The sequence below is a fragment of the Elaeis guineensis genome, chromosome 7, assembly GCF_000442705.2.
Source record: "Elaeis guineensis isolate ETL-2024a chromosome 7, EG11, whole genome shotgun sequence".
In the NCBI taxonomy this organism is placed as follows: Eukaryota; Viridiplantae; Streptophyta; class Magnoliopsida; order Arecales; family Arecaceae; genus Elaeis; species Elaeis guineensis.
This window is the reverse complement of record NC_025999.2, coordinates 5,333,693-5,351,490: the sequence shown is the minus strand read 5'-3', so window position 1 is coordinate 5,351,490 and position 17,798 is coordinate 5,333,693.

Genomic DNA, 17,798 nt, shown 5'->3' with positions numbered 1-17,798 from the left:
TCAATAAGAAACTAGCACAGAAATGACAATCACTAAGAATAATAGAATAAGAATCGAATACAAACCTGATAATTTCTAAAGCTATAATTGGAACTAATTTTTCATTTTCAATGATCAGAAATCTCTCGCCGTCTTCAAATCTCCTACTGACCTAAAGTTCCTGCAACGAATTGCAAATATTAATAGGACTACCAGTATCCAATATTCAGGTCATTGTATCAAAAATTAAGAAATTACAAGGTGTTATTATATAATTATCTTGTCCAGCAACCGATTGCTTCTTCTTCTTCAGTCTGTTTGGGTCCAGAGAAGTTATGTATTGAGGACAGTTTCTCTTTCAATGATCCTGCTTCCTACAATAGAAGCACTCTACCTGACTTTGATCGCCCTTGACCTTGGACTTCTGGGGCTAACTCTTAGCACTTTGCATCTTTTTATTTTTCTTTTTCTTTTCTTTCTTAAAGGAACGACGTCCACCTGAAGAAGATCCTCTCACTATATTCACCATTTCCTTATGGAGCTAGTGATCCTTCTCAAAAGTCTATAGCACTTCAATAGACCGTGATAGTTCACTACAGACTTTGTCATTCAGAAATGACAGAGAAATGATAGGTAAGATTTGGATAGGGTGTTCAGGATCGCATCCTTTTCAAGCTGTTTGTGCAAAAAAAAGTCGAGCTTGCTCAGACGCTCGATCTGTTCGAACATGTATAATATATGATCGGTGACTGATGCTCCTTTCTTTATCCAAGCATTGAAAATAGCACAACTAGTCTTGTGCCGCTCAATATCATCGGAAGTACTAAAAGACTCATTCAACATCTTGAGCATGTCTTCTGACTGAGCTTCCTCAAATTTTTGACTGAACTCATTGCTCATGGTAGCCTGCATTATACAATGCATTGTGGTACGATCGTTGAGTCTCTTCAAGTAAGTATCTCGAACCGCACCACGAGCATTGGGAGCAGGATCCTCAGATGCCGAATCTATAAGGATGTACAAGATCTGTTCGTGCTCCCGAATAATTTTTAATTTTCAATACCAGTTATTGAAGTTGGATCCTGTTAATTTTTCACTATCCAACAGTGATCGGAGCGATAAATTTTTGGCCATAACTGCACAAAAGAAAAAGCAAAACCTAATCAGTATATGAATTAATTAGGCCTAAAGATATGGACTTTAATTTAAAGGTTCTCTCATTATTTTATATGAATTGATAGCCTCTACCTCCAATTTGAAGAATTACCTTAATTTCTTAGCGGGTACTAGAATTCACATAGACTGCGCACGAGCCCGACTTCAGTTGACTTTGGTCTTCTCTGCAAGTCCTGGTTAGGTCCAACCATTAATATGATCATACTTAAGAATCTAACTATTAAATGATCAGGCCTGACTTTGGCCGGCTAACCTGATCACTTGCTAGAGAGACTCGACTGAATCATCATATTATAAATAATAATTCTAATAACAGATGAGCATCAGACTTTTGGACCTCCAATGATCATCATACTAATAGACCCATTATCACCTAACTTAATGAGAGGTTATGATTTAGTTATCACCATAAATATCTTATTTTAAAGACCTAATAATTTAAAAAATTTAATTTATGAATTAAGAGAAAAGAAGAGATCAATCAGTAAACAACAATCCTTCCACTAACTTCATCAAGTCATTGAATTAGATTAGTAATATGCTGGTTGAAAATAGCACCTAGATCAGTCACACTGATTAACCTTAATGGTATAGGTCAACTCAAATTATTTAATAATCTAGTCAAAACATAATCCACCAAATTGATCAAGTAAACGAGATCGATAGAAGGGTATGCTAAGCTTGCCTTAGACACCATCAAAATAGCCAGGTAAGCCACTCCCAATTAAAAATCATCAGTCGAAATACCAAACTTACCTTAAATACTAATTGATTAATTAGTTTCGATTTGACTAGCCTAATGACTCGGGTTTAACCACTGAGCCTCAATCAAGATCCATTTGGTCTAATCAAAGATATGGACTTGACCATCTACAACTATTGTATTGGTTCTTGAAAAATTTTGATTTAATTTAATTCAATATTTGATTAGATTTAATCAATTTCTCTATATGGTCCATTAACTCTTTGATTCTAATCTTAGATCTAACCCAATTAAGAAGATCTGATTTGAGCTAACCCATGCCTCCATATTTTATGCAATGTCATTAGATCTTAAATCACAATTCTAGATCTAATCGATTCTACACTTAATTCTTAATTAAGTTCAGCATCAATATGAGTTTAGGTTAAGTTTTTGAAACTATTTTTTATGTAAATATTTTTACATTAAATCATAAAATTTTTTAGATCACATCTAAATTTTTTATAATCTTAAATTAAAATAATTTTAATTATTAAGATTAGATGTTATTATTTTTCTTATAATTTGCATCACATACAATAAATCTTAGGATTTCAAGATCTAAGATTTTGCAGAAAAATAAGTTCTTTCTTTCGTATTTTTCTTTATGGGACCTCACAGTGGTATCCCTATACACCATAAGAGCACTCCATTGAATGAGAGGAGAGGATTATGTAACTCTATTTGCTCCTATGATCGGATGGCTTGGTGATTATCCAATACGAGTACTTTGCTAATCAGATTATCTAATCTAATATATATAAGACTGATCCAATATCAGATCTGAAAATAAAACTTATTTAGATCTAATCTAAACAATATGAAATTAGATCTAAACACATATGAAATCATATCATATTGAATGAGACTCTGATACCAATTGTAGAAAATATTGACAGTTCTATGCATGTAATTTTAAAATTTTACGGCAGATCTTGATAGATTAAATAATTTAACCTATATTATATGCATAAGATCTAATCTAAACTACTATGCCAAGACCTATAATATGATTAAATATGAGATTAAGATCTAAAAAATAAAACTCTGCATCGACCATATCGATGCTCTAGATTAGATCTAACATTTAGATCTAATCAGATCTAACGAGTTCAGAACTCATTACCGAAGCATAAGTTGCTAATCTCCATAATTGTATCGCATGGATAGGAGCTCTTTCAGGTTGCTCGCAGCCGCACAAAGGTGTCTGATCTCTATAGATGGTCCACATGAAGAACAGTTGCTGATCAGGCTCCTCGAGAGTGCTAACTCACAAAGATCTTTGATGGCTAATTTTCTTCTTCTTCTCTTGATCTCTTAGACACTCTAGAGAGAGAGAAGAATTAATGAAGGAAGAGAAGAGAGCTATGCAGAAGAAACCAATTTTCAACTATTTCTCATATGTGGCATCCAACTATTGGACCCCCTTTAAATAAATGGGGCTAGAGTTTAGGGTTTGGAGGAGGCGCCAACTATCTCTGTGCCAACCACCGAATGGGGCATCCTAAATTTTTAAAATTGTGTGATGGCGTGAGAAAAAAATTAGATCTTTTTCACGCAAACCAACAACCCAATGAAAATAGGAAAAAAATATTTGGCACCACCAAAACTTTTCAAGAAATCCGATCTTTTTCCTTTTTATCTCCTTATCTTGGACTTAGATCAAATTTAAATCAGAAAGGAAATAAGGACGATGGCTCATCATGAGTGCTGCCCACCCCTCTTGTGCCCTCCATTCTTATGTCCAAAAAATTTTATGCAAAACTTATTTTGCGTTAAAGAGATGGCGTGGGACTTAGGGCATGCGCAAGGGAGAGAGTCCCAGCTAGGACTCTCCGTTTCAAATTTGATTCCAATCCAAATTAGATTTGGTTTGGACCCAATGAGAGGAAGTAACCTAATCTAATTAGGAACACAATCTTCTCAATAAATTTCTAATCCAATTAGGAATTAACTGAACTCAAGTTCTGATCAAATTAGGAACAAATTTCTCTTGCAATTAGGTTTGATCTAATCAAACCCAATCTAAATCAAACTGAATCCAATTCAATTAAACTTGATCCGAACATCTTTGCTTAATTAAAATGAGTTAATTAGTAATTTAATTGCTGATAAATCCTCTATTAATAGTAGAGTCTCAATCCAGTGGGACTCTCCTTCAGAGTTTCAATCCAGTGAAACTTTTCAGCCTTCCGATTAGGCCGAACTTCTAATGTGTGTGACACCATAGGTTCGAACCTAAGTCGATAGCATAGGAATAAATTTCTATACTAATTGATGTAACCATCTAGCAATGGGATCCAACATCCAAATAGGCTGAAAGATTGCAAAGCAACATTCTAGAACCTACTAGCGTATGGTTATCGTATAATTCATCTCTTTGATCTTAATACTCAAGATGATCTAGGATTTAACTGTCAACCCTAAAATAGTCGATTACATTATATTTTAACCTTTTAAATCTACTATATAGATTATCTTGACTAAGGTTTTACTAAATTGAAATACATTAATGCATTAACTCCTACTTATTCAGAGGGATCAATCCATCTTGACTCACACATCGATTTCATAAGTACTTGACTGCATCCAGAAACCTTCCATCATCGAATTAAAAATTCAGATGGTCCGACACCAAAGTATAGTGAATTGCTTACAAGTTACCATGGTGATCTCAAGTTGGAGGGACACTTATACCCATACCCTTCGCGAGCTACTCTTGACAGCAGAGTGCTCGATAATTGATCACGTTTGGTATGAATGTACTCTTACATTTTACCTACATATCATATTAGTGCTCCACACTCCTTGATTAACAAGACAATCAATCTATATGGTGCACAATAATCTATACTTAATATCGCCATCGTTCTATTAATAGCATATCATTTGGTTGCGAACATATTTTAAGGACTAAACGATAAATTCTCCTTTATCGATTAAACATAGTTCTAAGGATTTCATTATAATATAGGAGTTTAAAGAAAATGGATAAAATATGATGAAAAAATCAAATAACTTTTATTAATAAAATTTTATGTACATTGTACAAATATGAGCATAATGATCAACAGACTGACAATTGGCTTTATGATACAATTTTTAACACCTTCATATGCCAATATTGTTTCATGGTCAACATTTTGTATGGAGGCACAATTGATTGAACAAGAAATGTTGATTGAGTGTTTTACACTCTTCACTCATGGTAGAACCTTAATTTTTTATTTATTATTTAGTCTTGATTTAGATAGGGTAGAAAATTAGATTTAAGAGTTGTTGGGTATAAAATATCCACAGCCGAAGTCCTCAGCAGAATCGGCTCCAGGAGGTCCGCTCGGACTCCCACGAGAGCCGAGCTTCGTCGCCAACATCAAACACCGACAAACTTCGTCCGGACTCCTACGGGAGCCGGGCTCCGTCGCCAGCCTCGACTGCCGGTAAGCTCCGTCCGGACTCCCACGGGAGCCGAACTCCGCCAACAACTTCAACCGCAAGTACACTCCGCCCGGACTCCTATGGGAGCCGGGCTCCGTCCTCAACGTCAACTGCTGGTAAGCCCCGTCCGGACTCCTACAGGAGCCGGACTTCGCCTTTAACTTTAATTGCAGGAAAACTCCGCCCGGACTCCTACGGGAGCCGGGCTTCATCCTCAGCTCCAACGGCTGCAGACAAACTTCGTCCGGACTCCTACGGGAGCCGAACTCTGCCAACAACTTCAACCGCAAGTAGACTCCGCCCGGACTCCTACGGGAGCCGGGCTCCGTCCTCAACGTCAACTGCTGGTAAGCCCCGTCCGGACTCCTACAGGAGCCGGACTTCGCCTTTAACTTTAATTGCAGGAAAACTCCGCCCGGACTCCTACGGGAGCCGGGCTTCATCCTCAGCTCCAACGGCTGCAGACAAACTTCGTCCGGACTCCTACGGAAGCCGAACTCCGCCAACAACTTCAACCACAAGTAGACTCTGCCCGGACTCCTACGGGAGCCGGACTCCGTCCTCAACGTCAACTGCTGGTAAGCCCCGTCCGGACTCCTATAGGAGCCGGACTTCGCCTTTAACTTTAATTGCAGAAAAACTCCGTCCGGACTCCTACGGGAGCCGGGCTTCATCCTCAGCTCCAATGGCTGCAGACAAACTTCGTCCGGACTCCTACGGGAGTCGAACTCCGCCAACAACTTCAACCGCAAGTAGACTCCGCCCGGACTCCTATGGGAGCCGGGCTCCGTCCTCAACATCAACCGCTGGTAAGCCCCGTCCGGACTCCTACGGGAGTCGGACTTCGCCTTTAACTTTAATTGCAGGAAGACTCCGCCCGGACTCCTACGGGAGCCGGGCTTCGTCCTCGACTCCGACGGCTGCAAGCAGACTTCGTCCGGACCCCTACGGGGGCCGGACTCCGACCGCTGCCGAACTTCAGCCGATGGATCTGCGCCCCCTAGCAGGCCATAATAACGGCCACGATCCTGCTCCACTTCCTGTGGCGGATTCCGCGCAGCTCCATCACTCCCTGACAGGCCGCAGTAACAGTCGCAGCTCTGCTCCACTTCCTACAATGGATTCCGTACAGCTCCACTACCCCCTGGCAGGCCACAATAACGACCACGATCCTGCTCCACCTCCTGTGATGGATATCGCGTGATTCTCCCATCCGCTGGCAAGTCACGACAACGGACGCTGCTCCACTCCTCGCAACTGATTCCACGTGGCGAGCTACGGCAATAGCCATGATTCTGCTCCACTACCCTTCGCAATAAATTCCTCCTGACTATGGGCGGCCCACTACCAGACGGTTACGAACGTCGCTATCAGTCTGTGGCGCCCTCCGCCTATAAAAAGGGGAACCCCAGATACGTTATTCTCTAAGCTCATTTTTATCTCAAAACTCTGCTAAATTCTCCGTTCGAGCACTCCATTCTTGTTGAGGCAGAGAACTGACTTGAGCATCGGAGGGTCTTGCCGGAGCAACCCCACCTCCGGTTTAGACTTCCCTTGCAGGTTCCGGCGGCGACCGCGACTTCCTCGACTCCCGCTTCTCCGGCGCAAGCGGATTTTTGCACCAACAGGATTGACGCTAGAGGAAGGGCTGTGTCTTCGCAGTACCCTTGTTCTTAAAGGAGCGTTCAACGGAGCCGCCCCCGATCGCCTCTCCGACACCCACTCCTTATTTCCCCCCGCGGGATCCACACTCGATGCCTCCACGCAAGGCGTCCACGCGACGGTCCACGGCCTCCACGGTCAGATCTCAGGCTCCAGCCTCCACTCCTGTTTCTCAACCTCCTCCTCCTCCTCCAGCGGCGGCGGTCGGTGCGAAGCAGTTTGACTTGCTGGCACAGCAGGTCAGAGGCCTCGTCGAAGCTGTGCAAGCAATGCAGCAGCAGCAGCCGCAGGCGTCAGCGCACCCGGAAAGGGCGTCTCCGGAATGCCAGAACCCGACGGCGGGGCGGGCCACCTGGGCCAGCCGCCCCATCCTTCCTGGGAAAACAAACCCGAGGGTAGAGAGCCCTCAATCGGACCACGACTCCACCCCTGGAAGATCCCTGCCCCCATTCTGCCAGAGGACCCTCGAGACTCGAAGTCGAGAGGATTTCCTGGACCGGAGGCTCCAGGAGATGAACCGACGGATTGAAGAACTCCGTCATGCGCCCCCCACTTATGGTGAGGATATTTGTACTGACCCTCCCTTCTCCCAAATGATCATGCAGGAACCGATCCCGCCAAACTTCAAGCTTCCCCAGTTCGAAAGCTACGACGGGACTTCGGACTCGGTTGATCATCTGGAGGCCTTCCGGACGATGATGCTGCTTCACGGTGCTCCTGATGCCATCTTGTGCCGGGCTTTTCCGTCTACCTTGAAGGGAGTGGCAAGGAACTGGTACTCGACTTTGAAATCGGGTACCATCTTTTTCTTCGATCAAATGAGCCACCAATTTGTGGCCCATTTTGTCAGCAGCCGGCGCCCCCGGAAGGGTTCGGAGTCCCTCATCAACATCAAGTAGAGGGAAGGAGAGTCCATATGGGCCTACATCAACCGCTTCAACATCGCGGCGCTGGAGGTCCGGAACTTGGACCAATCAGTCGCCATGGCCGCCCTGAAAGACGGCCTTCAGAAGAATGACCTTTTGTTCTCCCTGGAGAAGAAGTATCCCAGGGATTTTGCTGATTTGCTGGCTCGGGCTGAAGGATACGTCCGAGCGGAAGAAGCCTTCAAAATGAAGGATGAAGAGATGGCGAGGGAGCGGCAAGCGGAAGACTCGAGTAAGCCCGCAATTGAAAAAAGGCCAAAGGAAGCCCGACTGCGCTCTCGATCCCCTCCCGGGCATAAGCGCGCCCATACTCCACCCCGGGCGCGCAGGAAGAGAAGCCCGGATCGCGGGGTTCGGCAGGATTTTCACCAGGGAAATTCCACAACTACGCCCCCCTCAACGCCTCGAAGGCCCAGGTATTGATGGAGGTCAGGGAGCAGCTCCCTAGGCCGGAGAGGATGCGCACACACCCCGGGAAGCACAACCCCAACAAGTTCTGCCTCTACCACCGCGACCACGGCCACGACACAGAGGAATGCATCCAGCTCCAGGACGAGATCGAGGAGCTCATTCGGCGAGGTCGACTCGACAGGTTCATCCGTCGCAGGCCTGAGGGTAGAGGAGACCGGCCAAGAGCCCTTCCGCAGCCTGAACCGCCAAGAAGGGAGGAGCAACCCGGGGACCGGCCTCCCATCAGGACCATCGACTCCATCATCGGAGGGCCTCAAGGAGGAGCGAGCCACCCGCGACCGTGGAGCTCGGAAAACCTGTAAACGTATCACTTACGATTTCACCTTGAATCTAAATTTCTTTCTACTTAACGTACTCTTCCCATCTGGCGTGGATTTATTATGACTGGATATGACCCCTCCAAAAATAAAGCCATGTCAGGAACAGGAGGAGAACCTCGTCCTGACATGAGCAAAGTCAAAGGCCCGGTTCTTTTAGACCGGATGGGGGGAGAGGCCTTACAACGCCCTAATGTGCCCCCACAGCCATGTCAGGAACAGGAGGAGAACCTCGTCCTGATATGAGCAAAGTCAAAGGCCCGGTTCTTTTAGACCGGATGGGGGGAGAGGCCTTACAACGCCCTAATGCGCCCCTACAGCCATGTCAGGAACAGGAGGAGAACCTCGTCCTGACATGAGCAAAGTCGAAGGCCCGGTTCTTTTAGATCGGATGGAGGGAGAGGCCTTACAATGCCCTAATGCGCCCCCACAGCCATGTCAGGAACAGGAGGAGAACCTCGTCCTGACATGAGCAAAGTCGAAGGCCCGGTTCTTTTAGACCGGATGGGGGAGAGGCCTTACAGCGCCCTAACGCGCCCCCACAGCCAAACCGGGAACGGGAGGAGAACCTCGCCCTGGCTCGAGCAAAGGAGAAGGCCCGGACTCCTACGGGAGCCGGGTTTCGTCCACGACGCCAAGGAAGACTTCGCCCGGACTCCTACGGGAGCCGGGTTCCGTCCACGACGCCAAGGAAGACTTCACCCGGACTCCTACGGAGCCGGGTTCCATCCACGACACCAAGGAAGACTTCATCTGGACTCCTACGGGAGCCGGGTTCCGTCCACAACACCAAGGAAGACTTCGCCGGACTCCTACGGGAGCCGGGTTCCGTCCACGACGTCAAGGAAGACTTCACCCGGACTCCTACGGGAGCGGGTTCCATCCACAACACCAAGGAAGACTTCACCCGGACTCCTACGGGAGCCGGGTTCCGTCCACGACGTCAAGGAGACTTCGCCCGGACTCCTACGGGAGCTGGGTTCCGTCCACGACACCAAGGAAGACTTCACCCGGACTCCTACGGGAGCCGGGTTCCGTCCACAACACCAAGGAAGACTTCACCCGGACTCCTACGGGAGCTGGGTTCCGTCCACGACGCCAAGGAAGACTTCGTCCGACTCCTACGGGAGCCGGGCTCCGTACACGACACCAAGGAAGATTCCAACCGGACTCCTACGGGAGCCGGGTTCCGCCCACGACTTTTGCAGCAAGAGCTGATGGTGGCGAAGCCCGGCCGCCCAACAATATCGGGTGAAAGGAAAAAGCCCCTCATCGACACCTCCTCGCTCCTATGCAACCCCGCGAAAAACGGGGGGAAGGCCCTCACTCCGAGAAGAGGAGGAAAATTAAAAAGGAAGGATGGCGAACTACGACGGGAACAGATGAAGGATGAACCACGTCGAAAGACCTAAAGGACTTCGTCCCAACTGAAACGGAGAGCTCCTACTGAACACCTCCGACCGCTAAAAAGACTTTCGACACCGATTAGGAAGACAGTGACATCCCCAAAATAATGTGGGGCCCGGACGGTCAAGCTCGGGCTTGCGGCCATGCGCGATGAGAAGGGCGAGCTAACGCATCGACGACCGGGCGCCCCCTAACAACGTCTACATCAGACAAGTCAAACGACAAGAAAAGTTCGGCGGACGGCAATTTAGTGCAACGCGCGGACGAGGTAACACAAAATGCCCTTTTCATTCCATTTTCGATATACACACTACAAAGCCAGGAAGGCCAAGGAAAGAAAGGCAAAACGACAAAAAGGAAGTAAATACATGACAAGACAGAAAGACGAAAAGAGCTCTAAAGAGGCCCTGCTCCCTCCGACCTAGAATTATCTACTCCGTCCCTTAACCAGGACTGCCTCAGATTCTCAATCTCTTCTTCTAGCTCTCCCCTTTTCTGCAGCGCATCCTGGAGCGCCCGACGAAGTTGCTGGCTCTCGGCTTCCGCCTCTCGATGCCTCTTCCTCAAGACCTCGGACTCCGCCTCCGCGTCCGCGACGGCCCGCCGCTCGAGTGCCAATTGGATCTTCACTTGTTGCAGCTCGACTGTCTTTTTCCCGAGGGAGACAGAAATCCCCTCAACGGTGCCTCTTAGGGCTTGGAGCTCTTCAGAATCTTGGGCGGAAGTAAGCTGTGCCCTGTTAGCCAGCTGCCTCTGGAGACGGACGACTTCGTCGGCCGCCGTCCTGAATCTCCCTTTATATTCTTCCACCTGCTTGCGCCAGCTAGCCCGCTGCACGTCGTGGCTCACCTCGGCGTCCTGAAGCTGCTGCTGAAGGTCGGAGACCTTCTGCGACCACCTCTGTTCATCATCGACCCGGGCCAAGAGCCGGGATGAATTTCCTTCCAGCTGGCTGATCTTCCCCTTCGCAGCTGACAGTTCCACCTTGAGGACGCTGATCCTGGCGGCCTGGGCCCAAATTCGGTCGCTGGCGCTCTTCTTGCATTCCTCGAGTTCCTTTGCGAAGTTCGCCTTCCTCCGACTATACTCCATGATCCCCTTCACATGGAGACTCCGAAAGTGGGTGGCCTCAGCGGTGGCTTCAGAGTGACCTTCTCTCGATTCGCGGAGCTCGCCTTCCGTCTTCTTCAACTTCTTTGTCAGGTGAAGGACTTCCTTCTTCAGCCGCTGGATCGTCGATTTCAGCGGGACCCCCAGGGGAAGGGGGAGCGCTTCTGCAGGGCACTGCCATCGGAAGGCAAAAGCGTCAAAGCACGACTCATTGCAAGAAGAAAAGCAGAGAGAAGGAGGGAGGGGGAAGGAGAAGCCGTCCGCAACAAGAAATCCAATTTTATTGATTGAATGGTTTTTAAAGACAAACGGAAAAAAAAATTGCGACGAAGTAAAGGTACAAGATCGGAGGTCTCAGACCTCAGGGGCGAGGGGTGGAGAACTCGGCGCGGGGGCTGCGACAGCAGTGGCGGCTGACAAGGGACCGGCCTCGTCTTCAGACTCCTCGCCTAGGAAGCTGAGGTCGAGCTCTGGGAATCTCCTGGCCACCTTCTCTTGGCAGAGCTCGAACCCCTTAATGAATGCTTCCTGGCCGAATTAGACCTTCAGGTCCCTCATCTCCGCGGAGGCCTTGAATTCCTCTACCGCAAGGGCTCAGGCCTCCGAGACCAGGACCGGAGTTTGCTCGACCAAGTTGGCGACCTCGACCTCCGCCTTCCTCGTCGATTCCTCCAAGATCTGCCTCTCCTCCTCCCGGACTTGCTTCTCCCTTTCCAGGGCCTCCTGGAGGGCGACTACTTCAGCCGTCTTCGCTTGGAGGCGAGCAACCTCGGCCTGGCAGTGTTCCTCCACCTGGAGGATGTCCCTCCTCGTGCGGCTCACCGCCTCGATATAGGCGAGGAGCTGGTGCCCAATCTGCAAGGGCGGCTATGGAATTAGAACAAAGGCCGAGTAGCCGTGTAAATGAAGATCCGCTTACCTCAAGGAATGACCCCAAAGAGTCCCAAGCCCGCTGCTCAGGATCGGCGCGGTCGATCCTCTCCACGACGTCAGGCAGAATGCAGCCGTTGATCAGCCGCCTGATCAAGTCCCTATCATTGAAGGATTCTCCGACCCCTCCTCGGAGCAGAGGGACTCGTCCGCAGCATTTCGACGGCTACTCGCCCTGCGGGCCACCGATTTCTTTCTTTTCCCCGCGGCAGACGCCTCCGTAGGGCGAACCCCCGGAACGGGGGCCCCAGTCGGCGGACTCCTCGAGGAGGCCCGGGGAGCCGTTGGCTCGGCATCCGAGGGAATGTCGATGGCCGGGCCGCCTGGACTGGTGCAGCTAAGCTCGACTCCTCCGCTCTGGCCCTCTTCGCCGATCCAGAGGTCGCTGCGCCCTTCCTCTTGTGAGCCCTCAGGCCCCTGGCGAGCATCCGCGCTGCTTCGGCGTCCATTCCTAAAAAAAAAAAAAAAAAGAAGAGGAAAGAAGAAAAAGAAGCAAACCAATCAATCAAGAGTTAGAGGTCGGAAAAAAAAAAAAAAGAAGAGAGAGAAGAAAAGAAGAAAGAGAGAGAAGGAAGAAGAGGTAAAGAGAAGAAGAGAAGAAAGGCATGAAAAGAGAAGATAAGGTAAAAGATGAATACTCGCTGGATCCTGGGGACTCAGGCCGATGTTGAAAAGAAATTGCTCCTTCAGAAGATTGGGAAGGGAAGGAGCGGAATAAGCTAGAAGCTTCTGGGCGGCCTGGAGGTCGTCCTCCCCCAGGCTGGGAGCCCGCGGACAGAATCCCTCAGAGAGCCCCAAGGGGGCAGGCCCAGTCTCAAGGTCGGGCAGTGGACGAAGAGGTATTTTTTCTTCCAATTGTGGATCGAAGAAGAGGTGCCTTTCAGCAACCCCTTCTTGCCGAACTGGGGAGAGAAGTACCACCAGTCCTTCGTCGAAGGATGGCGCTTGAAGGTATAGAAGTGCCTAAACAAGGAGAGGGACGGTTGGACCTCGACCACGTGGCAGAGGGAGAGAAATCCTATCAAAAACCTAAAAAAATTCGGGGCCACGGAAGCCAAGGAGATGTCCAAGAAACGGAAGAGGGCAACGACAAAGGAAGGAAGCGGAAGTCGGAGTCCAGCACGGAACGCCTCCTGGTACAAACAAAAGCGACCGGGAGGGGGAGTGCTGGCCCGGTCAGAAGGGCCAGGCAGCTCCAGGTCGTACTCCGGAGGAACTCCGTACTGAACCCTTATCAGAAGGAGTTCCTCCGAGGTCAGGGAACATGGAATGGCGCCCGGTGCGAAAACCGGGCGAAGCCCAGCCCCAGATGCAGGTTCGTCTACAGAGCCGGGGACCTGGGGGTTTGAGGCGGAAGAGATCCCGGAACTGCAGGGAGCAGAAGAGCCGGAAGATATTTCGAGTAGTTTCAAAGGGGGGCTCTAAAGGTCCCTAAGAAGGTGGACAGAAAGGGGGACGAGAGGCCACAGGAAACTAACTCGGAGGGACGCAAAAAGAAATAATGACAGAGAAGGGGTCCCTAGGCGGTGGAAAGAAGGTTGAAGGTGCTGGAACTAACCTATATCGCTCTGAGGGACCGGAGGGACGAAAACAGAGACGATTTGGGAGGCACCTACGGCTCGAGAAGATGCCCACTGAAACAGGACTCTCGAAGAGAAGGCAAACACTGGTCGAAACTCTGGAACAGAATAGGGCACCTAAAGGTGGGAGGATGGGTTTAAATAGATCCTGGGATCCGGCGCCATAATGATCGCGAATCCCCCCAAGCCAGTCCGCATCCGACACGTGTCCCACTCCCCTAGCAGGCGGCTAAAAGCGGCTGACGGTTGGCAGGGCCATTATTGCGCCGTACCTGGGCCAGTGTATCTGTGGGAATTTCGAAGAGTCCCTTCGTACCGCCCCAATTCGAAAAGACTCTGGCACGCGCGCAATTAATGCCCAAAATATCTGGGGGCGGCAGTGCGCGGGATTTGAGGGGACGGCTTCGGCTGTACCCATCTCTCTGTACTTTCTTCGTTCGAAATTCAAACTCGGAAGTAGGGGGACTGGTGTTGGGTATAAAATACCCACAGCCGAAGTCCTCAGCAGAATCGGCTCCAGGAGGTCCGCCCGGACTCCCACGAGAGCCGAGCTTCGTCGCCAACGTCAAACACCGGCAAACTTCGTCCGGACTCCTACGGGAGCCGGGCTCCGTCGCCAGCCTCGACTGCCGGTAAGCCCCGTCCGGACTCCCACGGGAGCCGAACTCCGCCAACAACTTCAACTACAAGTAGACTCCGCCCGGACTCCTACGGGAGCCGGGCTCCGTCCTCAACGTCAACTGCTGGTAAGCCCCGTCCGGACTCCTACAGGAGCCGGACTTCGCCTTTAATTTAATTGCAGGAAAACTCCGCCGGACTCCTACGGGAGCCGGGCTTCATCCTCAGCTCCAACGGCTGCAGACAAACTTCGTCCGGACTCCTACGGGAGCCGAACTCCGCCAACAACTTCAACCGCAAGTAGACTCCGCCCGGACTCCTACGGGAGCCGGGCTCCATCCTCAACGTCAACTGCTGGTAAGCCCCGTCCGGACTCCTACAGGAGCCGGACTTCGCCTTTAACTTTAATTGCAGGAAAACTCCGCCCGGACTCCTACGGGAGCCGGGCTACATCCTCAGCTCCAACGGCTGCAGACAAACTTCGTCCGGACTCCTACGGGAGCCGAACTCCACCAACAACTTCAACCGCAAGTAGACTCCGCCCGGACTCCTACGGGAGCCGGGCTCCGTCCTCAACGTCAACTGCTGGTAAGCCCCGTCCGGACTCCTACAGGAGCCGGATTTGCCTTTAACTTTAATTGCAGGAAAACTCCGCCCGGACTCCTACGGGAGCCGGGCTTCATCCTCAGCTCCAACGGCTGCAGACAAACTTCGTCCGGACTCCTACGGGAGCCGAACTCCGCCAACAATTTCAACCGCAAGTAGACTCCGCCCGGACTCCTACGGGAGCCGGGCTCCGTCCTCAACGTCAACCGCTGGTAAGCCCCGTCCGGACTCCTACGGGAGCCGGACTTCGCCTTTAACTTTAATTGCAGGAAGACTCCGCCCGGACTCCTACGGGAGCCGGGCTTCGTCCTTGACTCCGACGGCTGCAAGCAGACTTCATCCGGACCCCTACGGGGGCCGGACTCCGACCGCTGCCGAACTTCAGCTGATGGATCTGCGCCCCCTAGCAGGCCATAATAACAGCCACGATCCTGCTCCACTTCCTGTGGCGGATTCCGCGCAGCTCCATCACTCCCTGACAGGCCGCAGTAACAGTCGCAGCTCTGCTCCACTTCCTACAACGGATTCCGCACAGCTCCACTACCCCCTGGCAGGCCACAATAACGGCCACGATCCTGCTCCACCTCCTGCGACGGATATCGCGCGATTCTCCCATCCGCTGGCAAGTCACGACAACGGATGCTGCTCCACTCCTCGCAACTGATTCCACGTGGCGAGCTACGGCAATAGCCACGATTCCGCTCCACTACCCTTCGCAATAAATTCCTCCTGACTATGGACGGCCCACTACCAGACGGTTACGAACGTCGCTATCAGTCTGTGGTCCTCCGCCTATAAAAAGGGGAACCCCAGATACGTTATTCTCTAAGCTCATTTTTATCTCAAAACTCTGCTAAATTCTCCGTTCGAGCACTCCATTCTTGTTGAGGCAGAGAACTGACTTGAGCGTCGGAGGGTCTTGCCAGAGCAACCCCACCTCCGATTTAGACTTTCCTTGCAGGTCCCGGCGGCGACCGTGACTTCTTCGACTCCAGCTTCTCCGACGCAAGCGGATTTTTGCACCAACAAGAGTAATTAGTAGAGCTTCGAAATTAAGAAACTAGCAATAATACATTTATTTCAAGGATGGATTGAATTGATGTGGATAGACATGCTATATATGGATTAGTAGACACTGCATCTGGATCAATAGAAGTAAGAATTCCTGAACATTAATCACTTATTTATATAAAAATATTTTTGTGTATCCGCAATTTTGCTGTTTGTGATTTTTGATAGCTGCATGCTATATACTTATTTATTATGTATATATGGCTCTATATGGAGTTATATATTATTGATTCTGATTTGGATGGATTTTTGTCATCACGTACATTAAATTTTATAAAAGAGTGTGATCTTGAATTATAATACTTAAAAAATATGTAATTGAGTTGTGTGGCTGAATATGGAGTTGTGGTACTCCAGGCTAAACATTTTATAGGTGCCCTACCATGGACTTAAAATATTACTGTGGTAATTCAAAGTCGAGTACTTATAGTTCTTTGAACTAGTCACTTTATTGATGTTCTGTCATGGACTTGAAACATGATTATGATAGCTCAGTAGAGCACTTGTGGTCCTTTAGATTGGCCATTGTATTGGTGCTCCACTACTTTACAGCCCAATAAGAATTCCAGCACATATTGATGCTCCACCACTTTACAGCCCAATAAGAATTCCAGCACATCAAAACTAATATAGTAGTAATAAATAAGAAATTAACAATGGTTGTTACTCACAAGAATCCCATGCCATGCGTTATCATGGTCATAAGATGTGCATAGCAAATATTTTTTTTTATGTAATAAATTACATCAAATAATTTTTTCAAATTATTGTATATTGAATCCAATTATATTAAAGTGCTCACTAGACTACTATAATTATATTTTCAGCTGTGGTAGGACATCAATAAAGAATTGATAGGGAATGAGTTCATGCAACTGCAAAATTTTCTCAAAATGGCTAGCCCTCCCTTGGCAGATGTCTTCAAGGGCTAAAGATTAATTCCTCTGTAGTGATGTTATTCTTTCAACATTTGCTTTACAAGCCTTTTATTAAGTCTGTTGTTGTTAAAAGAATTAAATTTTTTGGTTATTGGCAGTTAATCTAAGCTCCTTATCGACGATAATCTTCACAAAACAAATTGATTAACACTTGATGCTCTATGTTATTGCCAATTAGAGTACTGCTTGTAACTCTCTCTTCTGAAGAGAGCCAAAATAAAATAAAATAAAATAAAATAATAAATATATAAATAAAACAGACACCTGGTTAAGCTTATAGGCTGCCGCCAATACATAGTACATGCTATAGTATTTGGAAGCAAAAGAAACATTGCTTTCTTTGAACCCAAAAACAAACAAGGAAAAATCACATTTCCGTGAGTAAGGCTAGAAGGTCTTACAGAAAATTACAATTTTCCGGACGAGCACTGCTTCTAAAATGCAGTGCTAGAATTCTTTAGAGCAGTCAGTCTGGTTGAAAGGGCTTCTTCTACCTTTTCATATGTAGATGGTTTAAATAAATTTAGTATCTTCCTTTTTGGAGGTTTACCTTCTTCTCTCAGAAAGATGGTGTTTTGGAGCTCATCCAATCCTTCATTACCCCAAAACCACAAAAAAAGAAGAAGAAGAAGAAGAAGAAGAAGAAGAAAGAAAAGAAAAAAGCCCCCCATACGAGATAACTGCGAAATTGGACAGGTTCTCTTCTTTCCCCTCCCTTTTTTTTTATTTTTATTTTTTTTAATTTCTTTTTCCGTCTACTCCTCCTCCTGCTCTTCTTTTTTTCTTTTTCTTTTTTTTTATTCTTTAATTTTCTTTTAAGAACTAGG